General features: G+C 33.8%; 1 long non-coding RNA gene across 1 annotated transcript; it reads left to right on the top strand.

The window, feature by feature from the left end:
• The first annotated feature begins 701 nt into the window (after positions 1-701).
• On the top strand, positions 702-1,886 carry LOC143049122 (uncharacterized). The gene is made up of 3 exons (XR_012970098.1): positions 702-749; positions 1,115-1,277; positions 1,809-1,886. It is a non-coding gene; the product is annotated as an uncharacterized LOC143049122 (long non-coding RNA).
• Positions 1,887-12,107: the final 10,221 nt, after the last annotated feature.

Genomic DNA, 12,107 nt, shown 5'->3' with positions numbered 1-12,107 from the left:
TTATATTTATTACAATAGTCAAGAATAAAGTATTTTACATCTGCACACCCCCCCCCTTTTCCATCCCTACCTCCTCCAATGTACACAGAATTTTGAAAAAAAGTTGAAATGTATGAAACGACTGAAATTTAAGGAAGCGAACCCACTTTTAATTATTGTATCCGCCCATTTACATTTTTAAAAAGGAGTCTTGATTAAGTCGCAGCATTCAATCACATAGGCAATGATATAATCCATTCGAGTTTTTTATTGTTAATCAACCGGTTTTAAACTATTACACAAACATTTTCAATTCATACCAGAAATTTAATTTATTAATCGTTTACATAACTATTGTGGCAGCTTATATTTGCTTATAACGTAATAAATGTGCATAACAATATAATCTTAAACACAAAACTTATTTTTATTTTTATATTTTTTCAACATTTATTTAAGTTTGCTCATTTAAATTTCAATGTTTAAACATAATTTACATTATTCTTATCGTTGTATTTGCACAGGAAGACAAAGAGAATGAAACTCCTAATCTTAACATATCACTAGATGAAAGTGAAATGATGACAAGTAAAGACACCATTCATATTCTTCGTCTTGCTGCCGTTCTGCATGTATTCCAACACAGTTTCAGTTGTGGATTAAATGATGGGTGCTACACATCGACACCATTAGAAATAACCAAATCTAGATTAAAACAAGCAATGGTCTTGTATAACTCATTATCTCAACAAAAATCACTGTTTGTTCAGGTTAGTCAAATCATCCTTAGTCTTAGTAATTACATATTAATGGTCTATGATTACACCTAGCATTTTGTGCATTAATATCAAATTGTAATATCAATTTGAATTTGATTATTTAATAAAACATTTCTTCAATTTAGATGACACGCAAATCTTAATACGGAACTGTACCAAAATTATATTAAATTCTTGATAACAAATTATTAAGCCAAACCAACGGCAAATTTAAAATCAATTAAATCTATTTGCGAAATAATTATCGCTATATTATAACAGCTGTTTTCAATTAAAAAAAAAATATTAATTTTATGTAGAATACAAAACATCAAATAAAAAGCTTAAATATTAAGTAAATTAAAACTTTCTTACAGGCTATTGCTTCATGTGATCGGGACACACCAGCTCTTCATCTAAAACCAGTGGCAACTTTTAGGGACAGAGTCGCCAAGGCCATGTGCAAATCGTGTGGACCATTTGTTACAATACGACAATTACAAAAACGTCTAAAACGTTCACTTGCCGAGAACATCAAAAGTAAGTTTCCGTAATTATTAATAATTGTTTAAAATATTTTCCCTATTGTCAAACAAGTTGTTTCATTGGTAACCCATACTGAATACACATCAGCTCCTTCCAATGACGCAAATATACTTTAAAAATACAAGGTAAAATATACATGTTCACAAGAGAACGCTCCAAAATGTATATTTGTTCATGGTATTATTTACGAAATGATGTACGTTTGATACAAAAACTCAATTATTAAACATCTTTTAATGTATTTTTGCGTGGGTTAATGATTGTGGGTTGGTGTTGGTGTTTTTATAAATATCAACATGTGCGTCACTCAGTATTTCCTTATACTTTGAAAGCACAGATGCTCCTTAAAGACACAAAATTTATGCAATTATAGTACATCACCTAGTCATGAGCTTAAAAACAATCAAATAATCAATGGAACATGATTCTCATACTACATACAATAAATTTTACGCATGTCTTTGATCATAATTCTTCCAATATTTTTATATTACACATTTTAATGATACGCATTATACTTTTTAGTTGAACTTGAAATGTTGCAACAAAATGGATTCGGCACATTAAAGACAATCAAATCCCGCCATGGAAAGCGTAACCTTTTCTTCAAAATACCAGGCAATTGCATCGATATGGAAATTGGTGCACATTCTACAATCATCAAATCGGTGGGAATTAATATTGACACATATGAGTCAACATTCAACGACTTATCAACTCTTACTGATGAAGAAAAGAACTTTACTATTCAACATCCACATGCAGAGGGAATCGAAGGACTGTGGTGAATTTATTGGATGACCAAACACACGCATTTTGAAACTAATTGTAATCAATTTAGTATATGTACAATTATAATTTTGAGGCTTTACAACGAATACAGAGTTCTGTGAATAAAAGTAATAAAATTTATCATGCGAAAGCACATATAATTCAGTGGTTTTAATTTAGTTTAATAGAAAAGTGAAAAGCAATGGTGACTGTTTAAAAAAGAAACTAACACCCAACAAGCAGTAACACAATACGATACAGTTCAATTGCTGACTTGTCGACTTGCTGACTATTTTTTTTGAGTACTCAACTTCCCCCTACACAACATCCTGACTTAATGACAAATAATCTATGGATAACATGAAACATCTGTCGACCTGTCGTTCTGCTGACCTGTTGACCTGCTGACCTGTCGACCTGCTTACCTGTCGTCCTGCTGACATGTCGACCTGCTGACATGTCGACCAGCTGACCTGTTGACCCGTCGACCTGCTGACCTGTCGACTTGCTGACTATTTAACTGAGTACCAAACCTTCCCTCTACACAACATCCTGACTTAATGACTAATAATCTATGGATAACATGAAACATCTTCTGACCTGTTGTCCTGCTGACCTGTCGACCTGCTGACCTGTCGACTTGCTGACCTGCTGACCTGTCGACCTGCTGACCTGTAAACTTGCTGACTATTTAATTGAGTATCCAACCTCATGCTAGTCCCTATCCACATTGACATATTAACAGCTGTTATGTTAACCCCCAAAAACACCGACCCACAAGAACATATTTAATGTTTCAGCGAATGAATATTTCGATTATTGCCGGAACTAGGCCTTCAGATTGTTGCGCGCCTAAACATATTTAAAGTATTGGCGTATGGATATTTCGAATATTGCCGGAACTATATAAACGTATTCTATACTTGGGCCAGTTTTTCTTTACACGTTCCTCATTTCGAGGCGCATTAGGGATGTTGTCCCATATTCAAATCCATAGTTCTGATTTTTCCAAATATTTTTATGTGATCTTCATTGGTATGACATTCTGAATAAATCTGTGTATTTTTGTCCATTTCTGAAAAAAAAAATAAAGTTGTTTCAGCACTAAAAGCAATGACACTTTTATCGCTATATTTATTTATTTTTAATACAATGTGTATGCATAATTAATTTCTTCCAGTATACCTTCAGCAGTCAAAAGAAGGACAAAACATCTGAATGTAACCTTAAATTACAATATACAGACCCTGTTAAATCATTCAATAAAATTTTCTGGTGCGGAAAAGTGCATTTTGACAGAGAAATAATGCAAAAATGAAGATTTCATAAAAAAACACCAAAATACTTAATTATTCTAGCCAGTGGAAACCTGGTATTTTATACTGTAGAAACCACTATAAACTACTGTAAAAGTCATTTGAATCATATAAATAGAGTGCAATGAAGTGCAAATTTTCAAAACGTGTTCTTTCACATAATTCTATTTGAGGAAAAATGTTTTTTACATGTATTTCAGTGAAAATCTTTTATCAGTGAGAAATCGACATGAGGTTTTAAAGGAAACATTGTGAGATCACACGTAATATGGCGTCATTAAATAACGACATATCAAAATAATGCTAATTATAGTTTGCAGTGTTACATGAGGAACAGTTGCCGCAAGGTTTAACTTGAAATATGGAGTCGAAAAGATCAGTAACCAAGCATTTTCATTTAATACCATGACCATAGCAACAGTTTTCATATCAGTATATTTTTAACATACCGACTGTAATTTCTATTGCATAAATACCATAAATAAACAATTTAGAATAGCACACTTCAGATGAGAATTATTGACCTTTTTCCAGACCATTGAATTTGTAAGGACTTAACTTCCGGTAAACTTAGGAAGTTAATATAACTGTGCAATCCCATTGGTTTAATTCATCTGGTTACCTGTTTATTTATACTAGTTACCAGTAACCAGAAAAATGTGACCAATGGGATTACACAGTTATATTAACTTCCTAAGTTAACCGGAAGTTAAGTACTTACAAATTCAATGGTCTGGAAAAAGGTCAATAATTCTCATCTGAAGTGTGTTATTCTGTTTGAGGGGTATTCTCAAGGTACGTGAAAGTTGTTTCATTGTAAAGATAAATCAATTACCGACAGACTGGTGTACTTTTATTTGTGAAAAAATCAAGGGAAATTAAAAAAATATTGGTTGAAGCGAACACATTGAAAATTTCCGTTAGCTACCTTGTGTTTTTTTGTACTGGTATGGATAGTAAACCCCACATTGACAGAAACAAGTGCCTGTGTGCTAAGCTTGAAATATCATCATGTGGTGGATAACACGGAACATCCTGAGCAATTATTGCTACAACTACATTTTCCTTAACATCTGTTGAGCAAGCTGTTGCGAATGAAAACGAAAGTTCTTTCTTGTTGTCGTCATCTTGTTTTGACTCTGGATTCGTCTGTGTATTCCCTTTCCCCTAAATGTAGCTCTTGCTTCTTATAACAAATGCTCAGGATATTCTATCTTATCTACCTCGAGATGTATTTCAAGTTTATCACTATGCTCACATTAAGAGGGTGACAAAAGAATCATGGTGCATGTGTCTGTTGCAATAAAACACGAAATTGCACGACTCATGATTCGAATAGTCGTTACTGATGATGCTGTCATTACAGTTTTGCTATTCCGTGACAGGGGTAGACGAACTATGGATTGTATTTGGGAGGGCAAAAAGCTTTGGATAAATACATATAAATGACCTTTCAAATGCACATGGCAATGAGTGATTACACACACTTATTGTGATCCATGTCTTTAGCAGTTGTGATATGGTTCCCTGATTGCTTGAAAGGGAAAAACAACGGCGTGGGAGATATTGATGGCATTTGAAGATGCGACTTTAACATGAGTAATGATGATCAGATGGGGTTAACATGGTTAACGAATCAAGAACATAACTATTTGCGCAAAAGGGAAGACTAATTGAGGGTATTTCCTCAACTTGGTATAGTTTTTTCCAGCATGTAAAACGTGCAATATACTAAGGCAGGTGTCTAGGGGGACGAGCTTGGAATTGGCTTATATGCTACCCAGTTCAGGCGCTAATGGATGACGAAGGGACAAAGAGGATAACTTTTAAAGTTCAACCCACCATTTTTTCCTTTAAAAATGTCCTGTACCAAGTCAGGAATATGGCCATTGTTATATTATAGTTCGTTTCTGTGTGTGTTACATTTTAACGTTGCGTCGTTTGTTTTCTCTTATTTTTGAGTGTAAATTCACATTGCGATAAGACGTGTCACGGTACTTGTCTATCCCAAATTCATGTATTTGGTTTTGATGTTGTGTTTGTTATTCTCGTGGGATTTTGTCTGATGCTTGGTCCGGTTCTGTGTGTGTTACATTGTAGTGTTGTTTCGTTGTTCTCCTCTGGTATTTGATGCGTTTCCCTCGGTTTTATTTCGTTACCCCGATTTTGTTTTTTTGTCCATGGATTTATGAGTTTGAACAGCGGTATACTACTGTTGCCTTTATTTTTTAAGAATCTCTTTCTAAGGCCTCATCATTTTGTCAGAAGATTGTACATTGTGGATGTACTGGGGAATGCGGTTCAATGTAAAAAAATACTACATCCTATCAGAAACAAAAGCCATACATAAAATCTACAGTTTAATGGACACATACTACAACGAGTCAAGCATAACACGTACCTAGGCTTACAATTTTCGGAAGACCTCAAATGAATCACCAAAATATTAAACATGGCAAAGAAAGCAAATTCAACACTAGGCTTTCAAAGAAGAAACTTGAAATACTGCCCACAAGATTGCAAAAAAAAAACCAACAAAAAACAGCTTACATCTCGCTCGTTGATCAACGATCGAATGTGGAGCCATAATGTAGGACCCCTACACGATAACAAACACGAATAAGCTAGAAAGGATACAACGTCAAGCGGCAAGATTTATCACCATTGATTACAAGTCAAGAGACGACGGGTGTGTCTTCAATATGCTTGCCCAACTGGAACTACAAGACCTCAAGACAATTGCGGAAGATGAACAAGCTAGAAGTTGATATTTATGTACAAAGTGGTTTAGGGGCATTTATGTACAAAGTGGTTTAGGGGCTGGTTCCCGTTATTGAACCAGACAAATTTCTCAAAAAAGCACGTCCTAAGAGAAATATAACTGCCAATTAATGGTTATTGTTTACATTTCAGATTGAACCAAGCTATAATTAAGAAAAAGACTTTAACAAGGAAGATAACAGTGAGAACATTTTATTATTATCTGCCCTTTATTTATTTTCCAATTAAAAAACATTGAGTTAACCTCCTTTGAAATGTTATCTAGCTATGTACATTGATTTAAAAAAAATTTTTTTAGACTTCATCCAACCAACAAATCAAGTTTGGTGTTATATTTCTTTAGCAATGAGGTTGTGCTTCCTGTTTTTTCAGTGAACATCATTCTTTTTGGAATTTTAATTTTTACTTATTATGGCTGAAATATCCCCTCATTTTCTAGTGGTAGTTCAAATTTCTCCGACCATCATCCCAGATGGCCTTTATTACAAGACCTACCTATTGTATTTATTTGTAACTTGTTCTCGTCCTGAACATGCATGAATTATTTGCCACTGGACGTTGAGCAACAAACAATCAATCAATCAATAAATGTAAGTTCACACAGAACTTTAGGAACCATTTGAGATTTCTAATTAAGGTTTATGACCCCTTCTGTAGCCATTTTTGTACAAATTTTTCAAACTTCAATTGTATCAAAACTACAGATACAATGTATAATGAATAATAGAGATAGTACATACAGCCCGTAACAAAGTAGTGATCGAATTCGCGTTTCTTTACCGTCAGAATAAGTTACGTTATCGACAAACTTATTTCAGAAGTGACACAATATAATTTTTTTCATCGACAAAATATTTCATGTCCAACGTGTAAGTTTTCATTGTTTAAGTAGAAGTTTTTTTTTAACACAGTAAAACATTTTTTATAATCAACCTCTGTCATTGGCATTTTCATTTTAACGGTAAAGGATCAAATACGGGATCTCCGAAATTTCTATTATTTGTTACGATGAAATCATTATTCAATCGAACATATGTCTTTGTTCACGACACATATTATGAAATACAAAGGAGTTGAAATGATCAAATACTTTCGAAATGACGGAAACAAAAATACATAATCTAGAATGTGTGTTCTGTCATAAGGCAGCAACCATTTGATTTTCTGGGGGGGGAGGGGGGGGGGGGCTATGGTTTTTTTTCTGAGACAAACTTTTTTTAATTGAGCAAAGAAAACTTGTAATTTTTTTCAGGGCAAATCAAAAACAAATAATTTTTTTCTCCATCCATTGAAAACAATTTTTTTTTTTTGTCACATCACTGCATAGCATCTTTCACATAGACAGCATGGCTCTTTGTGTAAGTTGGGGTAGGAATTGGTTTTGGCTGTTTTGTGATACCATTTCCTGTTGTATGGTACTCTTGGAGCCCATCATACAAGTACCAAGTGTTTTGGATCCTGATGGAGCTGGTGAAATGTCCACCATTTCCATATGTAATGGCTTGGATGGTATATCTGAAAAGGTAAGGTTTTCCACACTTTAATATTTAATACAATGTGCACCGGGAGAAGAACTTCTTTTTAATACATTAAAGCAAGTGTGATTTTTATCAAATAATTACACTTCATTCATTTGAGTTCATTTTTGTTGTATTTGAGTAATGTGTCAACTTGTATGAGGTACCTTGCAATAAAATCTTCATTTTTAATACCTTGTAGTCAGACATATGAAAATTATTTGCTGATATAAAAGGATAGTATATAAAAATGAATTTTGATAGTTGTACAATAAAACATTTTTAGAATGTAAATACATGAAGATCATTTTGAATTTAACAATAGGCAATCCTTTTACCATTCTTTCATGAAAATAAATATGTCTTCAAATACACTTTGAAGTTATAAAAGTAACTAGTGTTTATTATTCTTTCCAAGACTCTTGGGTAGTCCCAGTTGGGCTCTTACCTCTTTCTCATGTTCAACCAAATCCAAGCTATTAGCATGATTGTTATACATTATAATTCTGAAATTACCTTGTGTTAGCCAGAGCAATCTGATCCGGCATCTGTGTCCATCTGCAAAATCCTACATCTAATGGCAATATAAGAGGACTGCCATTGACAAATACTCTAGCAGATGATGAACTTCTTCATGTGCACCCATTTAAGTGTATTTATACATTATCAAACAACAAGTTGTATTCTTTATACCGTTTATACTCTGGTATCTTTAAATTTATTTGTTGACTTTTTACATTCTAAAATCGTTAAAATGACACAGTACACTTTAATGCATTTTTTATTCAATGTTTGAATACTCTTCTAATATCATCTATACATCGCCTTTAGCAGCCAATAATATTAAGTAAATTTTGTCACTTTCAAGATCTGTACTTTCTTTTTTTTCGTTTATACTGAATATTATATTGTAATAATTTGTTTTGTTATAAATTTTTCAATATCAAAAACATATTTTTTAACATTTGACAAAATAATCTTCTTGTATTAAATTTACATGTGTTGTAAAATAAAATTACCTATCATTTGTTTGTAAATCTAGATTGTTACATGGACGGTTCATTGAGTTTTCAAGCCAAAGTGTAATTCCTTCCTCGAGAGTTCTAGCCTGCTCACTGAAATAAAAAAATAAATAATGATAGGTGGTGAAACATTACTGTAGCATAATTTAAATTAATAAGGGACAGCATTATTACAACTAGTTCCTGATCTATCAAATAATAGCCCATATTTGTAGTTTCATATTTATAAGGTATATGTAGTACTCGATAGCACCAGGCAAATATCATTTTCTTGTGTCAAAATATATTTTATATTTATATTATGTATAGTTGTTCAAGAAAAGGAATACCACACCAAGTAGTACTGGACATATTTCTTCTAGAGCTATGAAGTTGAACACTTGCTTTTTGCATTGTTGATATGCCCATATGTTCTTTATATTTATAAAGGAAAGACATCATATGGATGTTTTAATACCAGTGAAAATATTTAACGGATTTGAATATGCAAGTGCAACAAAGTACATAAAAATGAAATAAAGTAAACTTACTCAAAGCAAACCATTCTTGATCTTCTCAGGTTAACTGGTGTCCTGCAGGATGGATTGCTGCATTTGATGGTGTACACTGTTTCTGTGTCACTCATTTTGTTGAAGAAAAAATAATCTTCTCCACCCCACATATTCCAAGTTTTTATTAAGCCAGATGTAGTTGATTGGTTTGGAAACTGCTTTATCCACTGAAATTTACCCTCAGCGAATTTTGAATCTTTAAACAACAAATGTATCTGATGTAACAAATTATAAATTTTATTCTTGCTGTGTCTGAATGTTTCCACTACATCAGGTCTGTGTGTTAAAAGAACATGACAGCAAAATAGCATGTTGTCCACAGTGCAAGTGTTTGTCATGTCATTGCCTTTAAATGTTCCATTCCAAGGTAAAGCTTTTATTGGAGAGAATGTCTTAATTTGAAGTTTGAGTGTACCAGTTACGACAGAAAAAAGTTCATCTGTATTCATTTTCTGAAGCTTTTTTGATGATTGTTTTAATTTTCGAACATATAATTTCTCTGCTACGCGGCGGACAACTGCAAGCAGATCAAGTCCAGTATACTTTTCACAGAATTCATCCAGTTGACTCGAAATTTTTTCCCATGTGTCATTTTTATCTTTGACTGAGACCTGGTCACAAGTGGAGGTCACTGCGACATTTGGTTCACCTTGTGCATCTACCAGTTTCTGCAGCTGAACAATTGGACAAAACATATTTGGCATGCCTGCACTATTTTGTTTCTGTTCTTCGGTTATTTCATTTAGTTTAAAATAATGCCAGGAACCATCATCCTCTAAAGTTTCATAATTAGGCACTGGAGCAGGTATCCTATTAATCTGTACAGGAGTTCTGAAATTCTGATCATTTCGAATGCCTTCAACACCATTTTTGTATCTTATAAAATGAAGGCTAAATTGGTTCTCTAAAAATTTATAGTAATGATTCCCAGCACATTTGGTCATTGCTTTTTCTGAACTACATGCCATTAGCTTCTCAGCATATTTCTGATCAAAATAAAAATGTTGATACACACCCTGCTCATCAGCAACTCGGGAATTAATTGTAGTAAACATGCATGGTGTTCCCTCGTACCTATGGGAGACAGTTTTAGCACAACTTACTGCAGTTGCTACCTCTTGCTTCTCTTGTGCTTTTTTGAAATCTGATGTTTTCATCTGGAGAATTTCATCTTCTGTGTAGGTTTCAAACAAGCTTTTTTGATCAATATCAACAAATCTGCCATCTCCTAAAGCATCATTCAAGCAACTCATAACTTGCTCAACCTTATGAGTTTTTGAGTCCCTAGGGGCGTAGTGAAATCTAGCTAGCAAGTCGAGATCATTTATGAGGAAAGACTCAGTAAGTCTGTTGCGGACCATTCTCTCACTAGTTCCTACTCCAGGACCTGCATCAGTGGTTTGAAAGTCACATGGTCTATGAGCAGGCGCAAGGGCTGTTACTTCCTTTAGGATCAGTTCAACAAGAACATGCAGTTCTTTAAACATCTTTGAACATTCCTGCTCAGTAAGATTTACACGGGATACTTTGTATTCAACATGTTGCAATTGATATAACAGTTCTTTGCATGAGTCAATGAGACTCACTACTTGTTCGTGTTTACTTTCTTTTAACTTTGTTGTTGTATGCAATATTCTAGTTATCAAAACAGATAGTCGAGTTTTCTCTCTTTCCAAAAACTCACCTCCTTCTGAACATTTTATGTAGTCTTTTTCAGTGTTCATCAATTCGAATTGCTTCAATGAGTCTTTCAAAAATATCAAATTTGTGAGTACATCTTTTGTCTCTTGTAAGCCACTTTTCGGTATGTTATGTGCTTCCGAAAACTTCAGCCTATCCATGTAAGCATCGTTTGCCCAATTTGTTGCTGAGCTACTATATACTAATTTAGGTTTACATGTGACAGACACAGTAACATTCTTCACAGAAAAAGTGTCCCGTCCTTTCACGTTATTCTCCTCCATGTCATGTATGATAAGATTAACTCCTGGAGCAATGTAACCACACTTTTCTGGAAAATCATATGATGGAAGCTCCAACTTCTCCTGTTCGATCAGCAAAGGTTTATTTTTCGGTCTTGAAAAACCTTCTGCAGTCCCGCATCTCAAATATGCTTTATCATCAAAACATCTTCTTAGAGTATATCCATCAAGTGTCTGTTTTGATTTTTCAGCAAAGAAAAATCTTGTGTAGTTCTTTATGTGAGCCCTATTATAGTGTATATTCATATGAGTATCAACAAAGTTCTTCTTTGGTTTTCTATGAGAAAACAATCCTCTACCTCTGTGCTGCTTACTTTGCATTGACCCTTTATTCTTAGCAACACCCCATGACCTTACTGTTTCATAAGACTTGATAATTTTCTGTCCATTTTCTTTGAGCCACTTGTTTGCTATTGCACGCATCTCCCTCCTCCATAAATGGAGCCCCTGTCCTTGTCTTATGTGCTACCAATTGTTCTTGAAGAGCCTCATACACAGCAAGTTCAGCTCTGCGATCAATTCTAAAATTACCCTTACCCTTTCCAGCTTGGGAGAAGAGCGAGTCTTTCCATAATTTCATTTGTCTATGTACTGTTCTCTTGATGAATTTGCCTTTCGAATTTTTCAAACGTTCTAATTGTTCCTTCTTGTTTGACAAATTTTGTTTTAGATCATCTTTCAACCCGTTGTGCAAGTTTTTGTTCTTACCTAAATATTCTTCCTCCTTATTTAACAATGACTCGATATGTTCAACTGTATTTTTCCATGTATTTGTTGCTTCAACTTCTGCCTTTTCCTTTTCACTTTCTAGATTTTGACAGCTTGGAGTACATTCGACTTAATTGCTAATATAACATCTTCACGAATACCAAGTTTATTACTGA

Source organism: Mytilus galloprovincialis, chromosome 1 (genome assembly GCF_965363235.1).
Source record: "Mytilus galloprovincialis chromosome 1, xbMytGall1.hap1.1, whole genome shotgun sequence".
Classification (NCBI taxonomy): domain Eukaryota; kingdom Metazoa; phylum Mollusca; class Bivalvia; order Mytilida; family Mytilidae; genus Mytilus; species Mytilus galloprovincialis.
This window is presented reverse-complemented; position numbering and strand designations above follow the sequence as displayed.